Source organism: Bufo gargarizans, chromosome 5 (assembly GCF_014858855.1).
Source record: "Bufo gargarizans isolate SCDJY-AF-19 chromosome 5, ASM1485885v1, whole genome shotgun sequence".
Classification (NCBI taxonomy): Eukaryota; Metazoa; Chordata; class Amphibia; order Anura; family Bufonidae; genus Bufo; species Bufo gargarizans.
In genome coordinates this window covers 482231637-482248301 of record NC_058084.1, presented here as the reverse complement: position 1 = coordinate 482248301, position 16665 = coordinate 482231637, and the positions used below count along the sequence as shown (strand labels likewise).

The 16665-nt window shown below is 45.8% G+C and overlaps 2 protein-coding genes across 3 annotated transcripts in view; both read left to right on the top strand.

Moving 5' to 3' along the window:
• Positions 1–16665, top strand: part of LOC122939174 (gastrula zinc finger protein XlCGF71.1-like) — a 172672-nt gene that overhangs the window by 83148 nt on the left and 72859 nt on the right. The gene's annotated exons all lie outside the window — the stretch shown is intronic.
• LOC122939182 (gastrula zinc finger protein XlCGF66.1-like) overlaps positions 1–16665 on the top strand; it is a 66338-nt gene that overhangs the window by 38844 nt on the left and 10829 nt on the right. The gene's annotated exons all lie outside the window — the stretch shown is intronic.

Sequence of the window (16665 nt, the reverse complement as noted above, 5' to 3'; positions counted from 1 at the left end):
AGAAAATTCCTCACTCAAGATTCATTCAGATGTTGGTGGATATAGGAAAGCACCCAGGCCACAGAAAGCCACCTTCTCCTCCCCTTTACAAGCTTCTGTCAAAGACCAGAAGGTGCAACAACAGTGAAGCACCGTCACATAATAATAAGCAGTATGTGAAAGATCAAACACCCCACACACATTGGAAGCGGTGCCTAGGTCTTCCTTGAGTGAAAGTGGGAATCTCTCGCAATTATTCATCATTCACAGAGTCTACAAGACACCGTTTAGTTTTTTTTTTTTACAAAAAATAGGTATTAGGTTAGACGCTAAATGTCCTGGGTGTTGTGTAGAACCAGCAGATTTGAGACACATGCTTTGGCAATGTGCGGATTTGAATCCATATTGGGACGAGGTGATCGCTGCTGTACAGAAAGCTTATTCGGTGTGTGTACCACGGGATCCTAAAGTGTGCATTCTGGGATATGTGTCAGATTTGGGGACCGAACAATTGCTTAAAGTGGCTATAGGTCGCCTGCTATATGTAGCTAGGAAACTAATTGCTCAGCATTGGATACAGGCTACACCTCCCACATTTAGAGAATTTAAATGCAAAGTTAATACTATGCTTGTCTATGAAAAGGCTGCTTTTCAAAAAAGAGGATGTCTTCTCAAATATGAGAAGTCATGGGAGCCTTGGCAGACATATGTGCGTTCAAATAGTAATGTAGTCATTTTTGTATTTCATGCCAACACCTTTTAATACAACAATACTCATGTGAAACATCATTCATGTTGTCAATGTAAGTTTATTTTATGAAATATAATTGATTTTGTCATGTATATTTACATATTGAAATACCAATAAAAAACTATCTGATTTAAAAAAAAAAAAAAGTGTTTCTACGTGGGGCACTACATTCTAGCATATCCTACATTAAAAAAGACACTAAATGCTCAGAAATGGAGCTGCACCACACTGGAACAGCAATATATTCGTCACCCGACTGAGGCCAACAGAAGTGCGTGGCTGCAGGCGGGAAGACAATACCTAGCGATACTCAAAGACAAAGCTGATAGGAAATTATTTTTTATTAAACAGACTGCTTTCGAACTATGAAATCAATCTACTAAGCTACTGGCTTTGCTGATTTGACACGATTCGACCTCTACGGCAATCCTAGCAGTTAGGAATCACGTGGGACAGGAATTTAATACTCGAGAAACAATTATCAGCACATTTACACACTTCTATCAAAATCTATATTGATCCAATATAGCAGTGTCCGAAATGGAGAGAGCCACATACCCAGAAGGCATTTCTCTCCCTAAACTCACTACATCACAAAGTGCCCAATTGGACCAACCTATTTGTTTAGAGGAGATACAGCAATTAATAGCAGACCTCAATAATGGGAAGTCCCCAGGGCCCAGACGTGATCCCCAAGGAAGTATATACCAGATATGACGAGGTGTTAGCCCCCCAACTACTGGCCACCTTTCATTCGGCTCTGGAGACTGGACACCTACCGGAATCATTTAGGGAAGCCACCATAATACTCTTACTCAAACCTGACAAGGATCCCCTTGACTGCGGTTCTTACAGACCCATAGCACTACTAAATGTGGATTACAAAATCCTAACAAGAATATTAGCAACTCGCCTTAACCGGGTAATTCTATCATTGGTCCATCACGACCAAACAGGCTTTATGCCAGGGAAGTCCACCACAGAATACATAAGAAGGGTACAGGTGGTTACGCAGCTGGGATATTCCCTGAATGCAGACTGGGCGCTAGCCTCACTGGACGCAGCCAAAGCATTTGACTCCATAGAATGGCCATACTTGTTTGGCTGCCTCCGAAGCTTTGGGTTTTGTCCTCAATTTCTCAGATGGGTCAGCATCCTGTATAGCAACCCGGTAAGTAGGCTACTGGTCAACGGAGAATTATCGGAAAGTTTCCCCCTTCACAGAGGAATGAGACAGGGCTGCCCACTCCTTTTTGCCTTGGCAATTGAAACCTTGGCCATTAGGGTGAGAAACAGTAATAACATAACTGGACTGACCATGGGAGAGAGGGAGGTTCTTATAGGACTATATGCTGATGATATGATCCTATATCTTCACCTGACTCGTTTCTTAGCAGTGCAGTAGCTTTGATACATAAATTTGGGGATTATTCAGGTCTGAGAATTAAATGGGGAAAATCGGTGTACATGCCACTGGGCAGGGCCGAATGGAATGGCCCATCTCATGTTGCCCAGCTGAAAGTAGTGGACACATTTAAATATCTAGGAATCCAAATCAGTAAGCGACACTCTCAGGCTCTATCCCTTAATATTTGCCCATTAATCAAGCACATTTGGAACAAGTTTAAAAACTGGAAATCGTTACCCATCTCGGCAGGACTCCTTAACTTAGTCAAAATGCTCATACTCCCAAAGGTTCTTTATGCTGTTCAACACTCGGAAACACCCATACCCAAATCAATGCTCATAGAATTAGACTCCATGACTCGGGTCTTTATTTGGGGCAGATCCCGAGCTAAACATACACTGAAACGCCCAAAGGTAGAGGGAGGTATGGCCCTACCGGATTATTCTATATATTACTTAGCTGGCCAGATACGGCTCATTAACACCTGGTTAACAACAGAAGACATACCTACTTCAGGGGGGGCAAAGGTAGCCGCTGAGCTGAGAGGACGCACACTGAAAGAGCTCTCCACACTCCTAGCCTTCAGTGAGCCTTCACGGAGCCAAATCCAAGCAAATCACCATAAAAAAATACATGTCCAGAACCGGAATACCCTCTGAGACAGATCAATATAACTTTTGCTGAAAATAATTGCGATCAAAAATCGCGGCCTGTACAGCAGCTGGAGCAGCGGCCCAAAGTAACAAGCCGGGACATGGTAAGCACGCCGCAAGCTTATAAAACAAGAAATAAGACTCTGAGAGTCCATCGATCCCCTAATCGAGCTGTTTTAATATAATCAAAAAGACAACCGCACTGTTATAATCAGCCCCGGAGCGCAGGCTCTGTGAGCGGGCGGAAGCGCAGATCCCCCCCGGCTGGAGCAGGGGGACAAGGCAGGCACGACCATAAGCCTTAAAGGCCCCACAAAGCATATTATTTGCACCTGTCACAGCCGGGAATAAAGATATAAGTACCGGAAGAGATCCACATAGAAATATCAGCGCGGCCTATCCAACAATCTTAAGCGGCGGCCGCTCTTAACTCTGGAGCACAATATAATGCTCATTGTGCCGGGCTGATGCGCTAATTAACACGGGGGGGCTTCCGATTACACAATATACCGTTTTATTGTTCTTCTGGCAATCATTTTCACCAGCATAGTTCAGCTCTGGGGTGGGCGAAGCTAGTCGGACCTACCCCTGTAAGCTCTGAAAGAGTCATCTTTAAAGTGCACATATCTGCTGACTCCTTGGTCAAAATCGTTGATTTTCACAGAGAAACTATATCCTGAAATGTTTCCCACCACTATGTGAAATCTGACAATCTGCATATTTCTTTGCGCTGTTCCTCAGTTATGTAGCTAATGTAGATCACACAGAGTGGGCATACCTCCATATATACGGACCTCAGTGCTACGGTGGTTCATCTAAATACAGCCACAGTGTATGTAACAAAAATGGTTAAGGGGCAACAGCTTGAAAAAGTCACAAAAGTTCCTAAAACTCCCCAAAAATCGTCAGACCCACAAAAACCGGTAAGATCTCATCAAATGGAGCAAGACAGATCGTCAAAACAGAAAGAAAGAAAAAACATTGTTTCTAATACTGAAGAACGGTCTGACAGTGAAGAGGAAGAAGATGCAGCCTCTGAACCAGAGAACATTCATTATCTTATTAAGTCTCTTCCAACAATAGACTGCAGTAAAGATCGTCACAGGTGGAGGAGTCTACCTACTCTCTATCTTCTCATGCCAACTTCCTTTCCAAAAAATTAAAGGAACAGCAAACAGAGACATATTCGCTTAGACTGCATCTAGATGACTTAGAGAACAGATCTAGAAGAAACAATCTGAGGATCAAAGGCCTACCATATTTTTCGCCCCATAAGACGCACTTTTTCCCCCCAAAAGTGGGGGCAAAATGCCCCTGCGTCTTATGGGGCGAATGCTGCCATTTTATATCGCAGTCTGCGATGTATCAGCTGGAGGGGGGAGGGAGGAGGGTCCGGTGTCATGCAAATGGGGCGGTGCGGTCACTGTACTCCGGCCCCGCCGCTCACTCATTGCTTTATTGCTTAAACATTTTATAATAGCTTTAATTTACGTTCCGATCCCCAGCCCCATCTGTACCACCGTACTTACTAAATGTCCTGTAGCAGGCAGAGCAGGGCGGCCGGCCGTAACTCACTGACGTCACCTGCCTGCGCCGCCTACTTCATTCATAAAGTAGGCGGCGCAGGCACGTCACATGACATCAGTGAGTTCCGGCCGCCCTGCTCTGCCTTCTACAGGACATTTAGTAAGTATGGTAGTACAGATGGGGCTGGGGATCGGAACGTCAATTAAAGCTATTATAAAATGTTTAGGCATTAAGGAAGTAAGTGAGCGGTGGGGCCGGAGTACAGTGACCGCACCGGCCCCGCCGCATTTTCATGACACCGGCCCCTCCTCCCTCCCACAGGTTTAGCTATGGTATATAAGGGCATCTGTGGATGCCACTATTATGGGGTGGGGGATCTGTGGGTGACACATATATAGCAGTGCCATCCACAGATCACCTCCCATAACAGTGCCATCCACAGATCACCTCCCATAACAGTGCCATCCACAGATCACCTCCCATAACAGTGCCATCCACAGATCACCCCCCATAACAGTGCCATCCACAGATCACCCCCCATAACAGTGCCATCCACAGATAACCCCCCCCATAACAGTGCCATCCACAAATCACCCCCCCCATAACAGTGCCATCCACAGATCCCCCCCCATAACAGTGCCATCCACAGATCACCCCCCCCATAACAGTGCCATCCACAGATCACCCCCCATAACAGTGCCATCCACAGATCACCCCCCATAACAGTGCCATCCACAGATCACCCCCCATAACAGTGCCATCCACAGATCACCCCCCATAACAGTGCCATCCACAGATCACCCCCCATAACAGTGCCATCCACAGATCACCCCCCATAACAGTGCCATCCACAGATCACCCCCCATAACAGTGCCATCCACAGATCACCCCCCATAACAGTGCCATCCACAGATCACCCCCTCATAACAGTGCCATCCACAGATCACCCCCCATAACAGTGCCATCCACAAATCACCCCCCCATAACAGTGCCATCCACAGATCACCCCCCCCATAACAGTGCCATCCACAGATCCCCCATAATAGTGTCACGCACAGACCATTAGTTCAAAACCCATCAAAAGCACACCTTTTGGTTAAAAATAAATTTTTTCTTATTTTCCTCCTCAAAAACCTAGGTGCGTCTTATAGGGCAAAAAATACGGTAACTGAAAAAGTCACAGACGAAGAATTAATAACAGTACTTTCTAAAAAAAATTGTGAACTTTTGAACAAGGAAGAATCTTTTGATCTAGGTTTCCAGAGGGTCCATAGAGTGTATAGACCGAGGAATTCTGACATTGATGCTCCAAGAGATATACTTTGCTGCCTTCTGGATTTTAAAATAAAGGAAGAAATTGTACAGAAAGCTAGATCGGCCAAAAATATTAAATATGAGGATAGAGAGATTCGTATTTTCCAGGACATCTCCAGGCAAACTTTAGAATTAAGACGAAACTTACAACCATTCAATAGGTTGATGGAAATCGCTCACACACACGGAAGGTGCACAATCTAAGTGGATTCACCCTTCAAATTAAGCTAATAACAATAGAAGATTGGCACTAGGGCTGCACGATATGGGAATTTTGTGCGATTGCGATTAGGGCCCTAAAAATTGCGATAACGATATGCGATGCGATATTTTAAGGGAATTGTGCTAGAGGTCTATTTGCTTGGATTTTCCCATATGAGCCGCTGACGCGGCTGGGTATGACATAGTTATAGGGGATCTGTGGATGGCGCTGTGTTGTGGGGGATCTGTGGATGACGCTGTGTTATGGGGGATCTGTGGATGATGCACTGTTGTGGGGGATCTGTGGATGGCGCTGTGTTGTGGGAGATCTGTGGATGGCGCTGTGTTGTGGGAGATCTGTGGATGGCGCTGTGTTGTGGGGATCTGTGGATGGCGCTGTGTTGTGGGGGATCTGTGGATGACGCTGTGTTGTGGGGGATCTGTGGATGACGCTGTGTTGTGGGGGATCTGTGGATGGCGCTGTGTTGTGGGGATCTGTGGATGACGCTGTGTTGTGGGGGATCTGTGGATGACGCTGTGTTGTGGGGGATCTGTGGATGACGCTGTGTTGTGGGGGATTTGTGGATGACGCTGTGTTGTGGGGGATCTGTGGATGGCGCTGTGTTGTGGGGGATCTGTGGATGACGCTGTGTTGTGGGGGATCTGTGGATGACGCTGTGTTGTGGGGGATCTGTGGATGACGCTGTGTTGTGGGGGATCTGTGGATGACGCTGTGTTGTGGGGATCTGTGGATGACGCTGTGTTGTGGGGGATCTGTGGAGGACGCTGTTATGGGGGATCTGTGGAGGACGCTGTTATGGGGGATCTGTGGAGGACGCTGTTATGGGGGATCTGTGGAGGGCGCTGTGTTGTGGGGATCTGTGGATGACGCGTGGATGACGCTGTGTGGGGGATCTGTGGATGACGCTGTGTTGTGGGGGATCTGTGGATGACGCTGTGTTGTGGGGGATCTGTGGAGGACGCTGTGTTGTGGGAGATCTGTGGATGACGCTGTGTTGTGGGGGATTTGTGGATGACGCTGTGTTGTGGGGGATCTGTGGATGGCGCTGTGTTGTGGGGGATCTGTGGATGACGCTGTGTTGTGGGGGATCTGTGGATGACGCTGTGTTGTGGGGGATCTGTGGATGATGCTGTGTTGTGGGGGATCTGTGGAGGACGCTGTTATGTGGGGGATCTGTGGAGGACGCTGTTATGGGGGATCTGTGGAGGACGCTGTTATGGGGGATCTGTGGAGGACGCTGTTATGGGGGATCTGTGGAGGACGCTGTTATATGGGGGATCTGTGGAGGACGCTGTTATATGGGGGATCTGTGGAGGACGCTGTTATGGGGTGGATCTGTGGAGGACGCTGTTATGGGGGATCTGTGGATGACGCTGTTATAGGGGATCTGTGGAGGACGCTGTTATATGGGGGATCTGTGGAGGACGCTGTTATGGGGTGGATCTGTGGAGGACGCTGTTATAGGGGATGTGTGCTATGACACATAGGGCCATGAGGGGGGGCAGCATAAGACATATAGCATCTTATGCTGGTCCCCCTCATGGCCCTATGTGTCCCCTCATGTGTCCTAAACTGCGCACATAACTGGCTCCGTGTGTAAAGTATGTTACTCCTGTGTGACACAATCTCTCTCCTATTGATAACAGGTCCGGCCTCTGTACTGACTGTCACTATGAATGCTCTGCAGCGAGCGGCCGGCCGGCGCGTGAGTCACTTAGTAACGCTCCTGCTTCCTGAAGTGGGAGGAGCGTTACTAAGTGACGTCAGTCCCGCGCCGGCCGGCCGCTCGCTGCAGTGCATTCATAGTGACAGCGAGTACAGAGGCCGGACCTGTTATCAATAGGAGAGAGATTGTGTCACACAGGAGTAACATACTTTACACACAGAGCCAGTTATGTGCGCGGGGCCCTTCATATATGATCACGGCATTTTCGGGTCGGCCAAATCGCCATATCGCATTTGCCGATTATCGCGATTCGATTATTTTTTCGATTTATCGTGCAGCCCTAAGTTTCACACTAGTACATACGGGGCGGCACGGAATAAGCTTCACAATTTATTACGGCTGTGTATACTAATTAAAATACAATAAAATGCACATAAAAATAAATATAAACAATATAAAATGCAGTATTCCCAATCTGCCCAATGGATTCAATTGTCCGTGGATTCAATTGATGACTCGCAATATCATTCATCACCTGACAATATAGAATCAACCGCTAGTGAATGTCCACAAAAATTGCAGATACCCTAAGGTATTTCTTTGGTATATGTCCTGCTTTGTTATTATGCAAAAAATTGTTGTGACAAGAAATGGTGCACAGGTTTTAGTAGATGGCGAGATGTTGGTATAGCACATGTGGCAATAGTTTGAGCTGCCGTAGGAATGCACACAGTCCATAGGTATCATAGGATAGTAATTAGAACTGTTCTAGTGGACGAAGGTATGGCTCAGCAGCAAACAAGTGCGTTCACCCACTTTTCAAATACTCTAGATTCAATACTTGGAAAGTGAGAATATTCACCAAAGTTTGCATAAAGAATCAATGCTGACGGTATTCGCAAGGTGCGCATCAAAATCAATACTAGTGACCCACGTTCATGGCCTTACCTCCTTTTCTTCCCAGCTGGTTTTTAGTTTCTTGTGTTGGTTGTTGTATGCGGTTACAGACCGGCGTCCCGGCTTCTGTTTCGTCGGTGTCTCAATAGTAAGTCAGTTTGTCACGTGGGTTATACTCACAGTACTGATCTTCCTGCGGGTTGAAGCAGGTTTTGCGATGCGTCTTTTTTTTTTATATCCTCGAGGTAATTGTAGGTAACAGTGCACTGTTAAGTCGCGACTCAGGTTCTTGTGGGGTGAGACATTTACCAGACGCGTTTCGGGGATAACTTTCCCCTTCTTCAGTGGCACTTACAACCACTCCCCACTACACTAAGAGAAAGAGGGATAAAATACAAGTGGCTTTTCCCGTTTGGACTCCTTATTACCCATAATGGAAAACCCATGGTGATTAGAGATCCCAAAGATGTACTTTTTGCCACCCAGAAATTAAATCTTCAGGAACTGACAATTAAAGATTGGATTGTAGGTGACACATAGGAAGCTGAACCACCTGTTCCAGAGGTACCCCAATGGACGATGGTAACCACACCAAAGACAGCGAGAACCTCAGAAGGATTATCCGTCCCTAAAGCACCGCAGAAGCTACAACGAAGACCTGCAGGGGACTGAAATATGTAACGAAACTCTCTGGTATAATACACTTACACCGCACTTTAATACCTAGTTACATGAGTAAGGGCTCTTTCACACTTGCGTTCTTGTCTTCCGGCATAGAGTTCCGTCGTCGGGGCTCTATGCCGGAAGAATCCTGATCAGTTTTATCCCAATGCATTCTGAATAGAGAGAAATCCGTTCAGGATGCATCAGGATGTCTTCAGTTCCGGACCGGAACGTTTTTTGGCCGGAGAAAATACTGCAGCATGCTGCGCTTTTTGCTCCGGTCAAAAATCCTGAACACTTGCCGCAAGGCCGGATCCGGAATTAATGCCCATTGAAAGGCATTAATCCGGATCCGGCCTTAAAGGGGTTATCCCACTTTGCGTTTTTAAACTTACCTGCTGCCACCGCACGTTCACTTCCTTGATTCTGGCTGGGGGCGGGCTTCATCTTGATTGAAGTCTTCTCCCGGCCATGCCGCGCGCTGGACTGAACGTGCACGCCGCCGCGCATGCGCAATGGTGACTTATTCCTGCCCAGTATAGTACAGAGCCGGCGTGTGCGTTCGCAGCTCTGTACTATTCTGGCCGGGAAGAAGTCACCGTCGCGCATGCGCGGCAGCGTGCGCGTTCAGAACAGCGAGCGGCCCGGCCGGGAGAAAAGAAGGAGTCTTCTGGGCAAGCGCGACCATCTGGATTTTGGAGAAGAGCGGTGGTCGTAACCAGGGGAGACCGAGTCACAACAATAAGGTAAGTGGGGATGAATTTTATCCTAATCGGTGGGAATTTGTTAATAAAGTATATTTACAAAAATGATCACTGTCAAATAATTAACAGATTTAACAGTGATCATTATGATGGGATAACCCCTTTAAGCTAAACGTCATTTCAGTGCATTACCGGATCCAACATTTAGCTTTTTCTGAATAGTTACCATGGCTGCCAGGATGCTAAAGTCCTGTTTGCCATGGTAAAGTGTAGTGGGGAGCGGGGGAGCAGTATACTTACCGTCCGTGCGGCTCCCGGGGCGCTCCAGAGTGACGTCAGGGCGCCCCACGCGCATGGATGATGTGATCGCATGGCACGTCATCCATGTGCATGGGGCGCTCTGACGTCATTCTGGAGCGCCCCGGGAGCTGCGCGGACTGTAAGTATACCGCTCTCCCGCTCCCCGCTCCTACTATGGCAACTGTCAGATGACATGCCGAATGTTGAAATAAATTCCCCATTAAAAGTGTACTGTCTGACCCAGGAAGAAGTACAACAGCGACTTAAAAAGATTAAAATAGACAAATCGCCAGGACCAGATGGCATACACCCCCGTATCCTAAGGGAATTAAGTAATGTCATAGTCGGACCCTTATTTCTGATATTTGCAGACTCTATACTGACAGGGAATGTCCCACAGGATTGGCACATGGCAAATGTGGTGCTAATATTCAAAAAGGGTCCAAAAACAGAGCCTGGAAACTATAGGCCGGTAAGTGTAACATCTGTTGTGGGTAAACTGTGTGAAGGTTTTCTGAGAGATGCTATGTTAGAGCATCTCAACGGAAATAAGCAAATACCGCCATATCAGCATGGCTTCATGAGGGATCGGTCATGTCAGACTAATTTAATCAGTTTCTACGAGGAGGTAAGTTCTAGACTTGACAGCGGCGAATCAATGGATGTCGTGTATCTGGACTTCTCCAAAGCATTTGACACTGTACCACATAAAAGGTTAGTATATAAAATGAGAATGCTCGGACTGGGAGAAAACGTCTGTATGTGGGTAAGTAACTGGCTCAGTGATAGAAAACAGAGGGTGGGTATTAATGGTACACACTCAGATTGGGTCAGTGTCACCAGTGGGGTACCTCAGGGGTCAGTACTGGAGGGGTCACTGTCACTAGTGGAGTACCTCAGGGGTCAGTATTAGGGGGGGTCACTGTCACTAGTGGGGTACCTCAGGGGTCAGTACTGGAGGGGTCACTGTCACTAGTGGGGTACCTCAGGGGTCAGTATTGGGCCCTATTCTCTTCAATATATTTATTAATGATCTTGTAGAAGGCTTGCATAGTAAAGTATCAATTTTCGCAGATGACACTAAACTGTGTAAAGTAATTAACACTGAAGAGGACAGTATACTGTATATATACTACAGAGGACAGTATACTGTATATATACTACAGAGGACAGTATACTGTATATATACTACAGAGGACAGTATACAGTATATATACTACAGAGAACAGTATACAGTATATATACTACAGAGGACAGTATACTGTATATATACTACAGAGGACAGTATACTGTATATACACTACAGAGGACAGTATACTACTACAGAGGGATCTGGATAGATTGGAGGCTTGGGCAGATAAGTGGCAGATGAGGTTTAACACTGACAAATGTAAAGTTATGCACATGGGAAGGAATAATGCAAGTCACCCGTACATACTAAATGGTAAAACACTCGGTAACACTGACATGGAAAAAGATCTAGGAATTTTAATAAACAGCAAACTAAGCTGCAAAAACCAGTGTCAGACAGCTGCTGCCAAAGCCAATAAGATAATGGGTTGCATCAAAAGGGGCATAGATTCCCGTGATGAGAACATAGTCCTACCACTTTACACATCATTAGTCAGACCACACATGGAGTACTGTGTACAGTTCTGGGCTCCTGTGAACAAGGCAGACATAGCAGAGCTGGAGAGGGTCCAGAGGAGGGCAACTAAAGTAATAACTGGAATGGGGCAACTACAGTACCCTGAAACATTATCAGCATTAGGGTTATTCACTTTAGAAAAAAGACGACTGAGGGGAGATCTAATAACTATGTATAAATATATCAGGGGTCAGTACAGAGATCACTCCCATCATCTATTTATCCCCGTGACTGTGACGAGGGGACATCCTCTGCGTCTGGAGGAAAGAAGGTTTGTACACAAACATAGAAGAGGACTCTTTACTGTAAGAGCAGTGAGACTATGGACTCTTTACTGTAAGAGCAGTGAGACTATGGACTCTTTACTGTAAGAGCAGTGAGACTATGGACTCTATACTGTAAGAGCAGTGAGACTATGGACTCTTTACTGTAAGAGCGGTGAGACTATGGACTCTTTACTGTAAGAGCAGTGAGACTATGGACTCTTTACTGTAAGAGCAGTGAGACTATGGACTCTTTACTGTAAGAGCAGTGAGACTATGGACTCTATACTGTAAGAGCAGTGAGACTATGGACTCTATACTGTAAGAGCAGTGAGACTATGGACTCTATACTGTAAGAGCAGTGAGACTATGGACTCTATACTGTAAGAGCAGTGAGACTATGGACTCTTTACTGTAAGAGCGGTGAGACTATGGACTCTATACTGTAAGAGCAGTGAGACTATGGACTCTTTACTGTAAGAGCAGTGAGACTATGGACTCTTTACTGTAAGAGCAGTGAGACTATGGACTCTTTACTGTAAGAGCAGTGAGACTATGGACTCTATACTGTAAGAGCAGTGAGACTATGGACTCTATACTGTAAGAGCAGTGAGACTATGGACTCTGTACTGTAAGAGCAGTGAGACTATGGACTCTGTACTGTAAGAGCAGTGAGACTATGGACTCTATACTGTAAGAGCAGTGAGACTATGGACTCTTTACTGTAAGAGCAGTGAGACTATGGACTCTTTACGGTAAGAGCAGTGAGACTATGGACTCTATACTGTAAGAGCAGTGAGACTATGGACTCTATACTGTAAGAGCGGTGAGACTATGGACTCTATACTGTAAGAGCAGTGAGACTATGGACTCTTTACTGTAAGAGCAGTGAGACTATGGACTCTGTACTGTAAGAGCAGTGAGACTATGGACTCTTTACTGTAAGAGCAGTGAGACTATGGACTCTATACTGTAAGAGCAGTGAGACTATGGACTCTTTACTGTAAGAGCAGTGAGACTATGGACTCTATACTGTAAGAGCAGTGAGACTATGGACTCTATACTGTAAGAGCAGTGAGACTATGGACTCTTTACTGTAAGAGCAGTGAGACTATGGACTCTGTACTGTAAGAGCAGTGAGACTATGGACTCTTTACTGTAAGAGCAGTGAGACTATGGACTCTATACTGTAAGAGCAGTGAGACTATGGACTCTATACTGTAAGAGCAGTGAGACTATGGACTCTATACTGTAAGAGCAGTGAGACTATGGGCTCTTTACGGTAAGAGCAGTGAGACTATGGACTCCTTACTGTAGGAGCAGTGAGACTATGGACTCTATACTGTAAGAGCAGTGAGACTATGGACTCTTTACTGTAAGAGCAGTGAGACTATGGACTCTTTACGGTAAGAGCAGTGAGACTATGGACTCTTTACGGTAAGAGCAGTGACACTATGGACTCTTTACGGTAAGAGCAGCGAGACTATGGACTCTTTACTGTAAGAGCAGCGAGACTATGGACTCTATACTGTAAGAGCAGTGAGACTATGGGCTCTTTACGGTAAGAGCAGTGAGACTATGGACTCCTTACTGTAAGAGCAGTGAGACTATGGACTCTTTACGGTAAGAGCAGTGAGACTATGGACTCTTTACTGTAAGAACAGTGAGACTATGGGCTCTTTACTGTAAGAGCAGTGAGACTATGGGCTCTTTACTGTAAGAGAAGTGAGACTATGGACTCTTTTCTATAAGAGCAGCGAGACTATGGGCTCTTTACGGTAAGAGCAGCGAGACTATGGGCTCTTTACTGTAAGAGCAGCGAGACTATGGACTCTATACTGTAAGAGCAGTGAGACTATGGACTCTATACTGTAAGAGCAGTGAGACTATGGACTCTTTACTGTAAGAGCAGTGAGACTATGGACTCTTTACTGTAAGAGCAGTGAGACTATGGGCTCTTTACGGTAAGAGCAGTGAGACTATGGACTCTTTACTGTAAGAGCAGTGAGACTATGGACTCTTTACTGTAAGAGCAGTGAGACTATGGGCTCTTTACTGTAAGAGCAGTGAGACTATGGGCTCTTTACTGTAAGAGCAGTGAGACTATGGGCTCTTTACTGTAAGAGCAGCGAGACTATGGGCTCTTTACGGTAAGAGCAGCGAGACTATGGGCTCCTTACGGTAAGAGCAGCGAGACTATGGACTCTTTACTGTAAGAGCAGCGAGACTATGGACTCTATACTGTAAGAGCAGCGAGACTATGGACTCTTTACTGTAAGAGCAGCGAGACTATGGACTCTTTACTGTAAGAGCAGTGAGACTATGGACTCTTTACTGTAAGAGCAGTGAGACTATGGACTCTTTACTGTAAGAGCAGTGAGACTATGGACTCTTTACTGTAAGAGCAGTGAGACTATGGACTCTATACTGTAAGAGCAGCGAGACTATGGACTCTTTACTGTAAGAGCAGTGAGACTATGGACTCTATACTGTAAGAGCAGTGAGACTATGGACTCTTTACTGTAAGAGCAGTGAGACTATGGACTCTTTACTGTAAGAGCAGTGAGATTATGGACTCTTTACTGTAAGAGCAGTGAGACTATGGACTCTATACTGTAAGAGCAGTGAGACTATGGACTCTTTACGGTAAGAGCAGTGAGACTATGGACTCTGTACTGTAAGAGCAGTGAGACTATGGACTCTATACCTGTAAGAGCAGTGAGACTATGGGCTCTTTACGGTAAGAGCAGTGAGACTATGGACTCTTTATGGTAAGAGCAGTGAGACTATGGACTCTATACTGTAAGAGCAGTGAGACTGTGGACTCTATACTGTAAGAGCAGTGAGACTATGGGCTCTTTACGGTAAGAGCAGTGAGACTATGGACTCTTTACTGTAAGAGCAGTGAGACTATGGACTCTTTACGGTAAGAGCAGTGAGACTATGGACTCTTTACAGTAAGAGCAGTGAGACTATGGACTCTTTACGGTAAGAGCAGTGAGACTATGGACTCTTTACAGTAAGAGCAGTGAGACTATGGACTCTTTACGGTAAGAGCAGTGAGACTATGGACTCTTTACAGTAAGAGCAGTGAGACTATGGACTCTTTACTGTAAGAGCAGTGAGACTATGGACTCTTTACGGTAAGAGCAGTGAGACTATGGACTCTTTACAGTAAGAGCAGTGAGACTATGGACTCTATACTGTAAGAGCAGTGAGACTATGGACTCTATACTGTAAGAGCAGTGAGACTATGGACTCTTTACGGTAAGAGCAGTGAGACTATGGACTCTTTACAGTAAGAGCAGTGAGACTATGGAACTCTCTGCCTGAGGAGGTGGTGATGGTGAGTACAATAAAGGAATTCAGGAGGGGCCTGGATGTATTTCTGGAGTGTAATAATATTACAGGCTATAGCTACTAGAGAGAGATCGTTGATCCAGGGATTTATTCTGATTGGAGTCGGGAAGGAATTTTTATTCCCCTAAAGTGGGGAAAATTGGCCTCTACCTCACAGGGGTTTTTTGCCTTCCTCTGGATCAACTTGCAGGATGACAGGCCGAACTGGATGGACAAATGTCTTTTTTTGGCCTTATGTACTATGTTACTAACCAGGACTTTAATAGCGTCCTGGGTGCCATAGTAACACTGAAAGCATTTTGAAGATGGATCAGTCTTCAAATGCTTTCAGTTCACTTGCGGTGTTACGGATCCAGCGTGTAATTCCGGCACATGGAGTACACGCCGGATCCGGACAACGCAAGTGTGAAAGAGGCCTAAGTTCTTATTCATGCTGGTTACATAAGCTGTTTGCTCACTCTTAGAGTTGATAACATGGCTTATAGATAATTGATCTACTTGTTGATGTTCAATACATTTTTATTGAGATTTTCAAAAGCTAACCGTACAATACAATGTACATATGGTGTCCACAGTGGAGTCTAACAATTCCAATAAATGTTCCAGCTCACAAAAAACGGAACATGAGGAGACAGCATCCCATCAGCGGCAATGCCATCGAGGGAGAGACTAGAGATGGGTGGGACGGGAGAAATAGGTGACCTCAAGCATTCAGGTAATGCATTTGCAAATCTACTAGATAGCCATGGGACCCAATGATTAGCGAATGCGGGCAGAAGACGAGAGCCCAAAAACCATTTCACAATGCATTTGGTGGTTAATTGATTGAATTACATCAGTAATTAAAGGAGTATGCGCCTGTTCCCATTGATGGGCTATGACATTACGAGCAGCGGACAGAATATGAGACACCACCCAGCGCATCTTTGGAGCGACTTCTGCCAGGCCCACCCCTAGGATGGTAAGAGCAGGGGTAAGGGTAAGTTTGAAGTCAGTGGCCTGGTGAATCAGGGTTTCCACTTTACGCCAAAACATGCGAGTATATGGGCGCGCCCACCACATATGCAGAGGGGTCCCTATGCTCCCGCATTTCCTCCAACAGAGAGGTGACTAACCCGGCGAGCAATGAGCTAACCTATTAGGGGTCAGATACCACCGCAATTGGATCCTTCTAGCTTGCAAAACGTGATTTAAACATTTAGAGCATGTAAAGCATTATTAGTAAGGATATTGGGGCATGATCCGACCAGGTGGCTACCATAATATCGGATCTAACTACACTATGCAAAAGGTCCCTAGAGACTAAAAA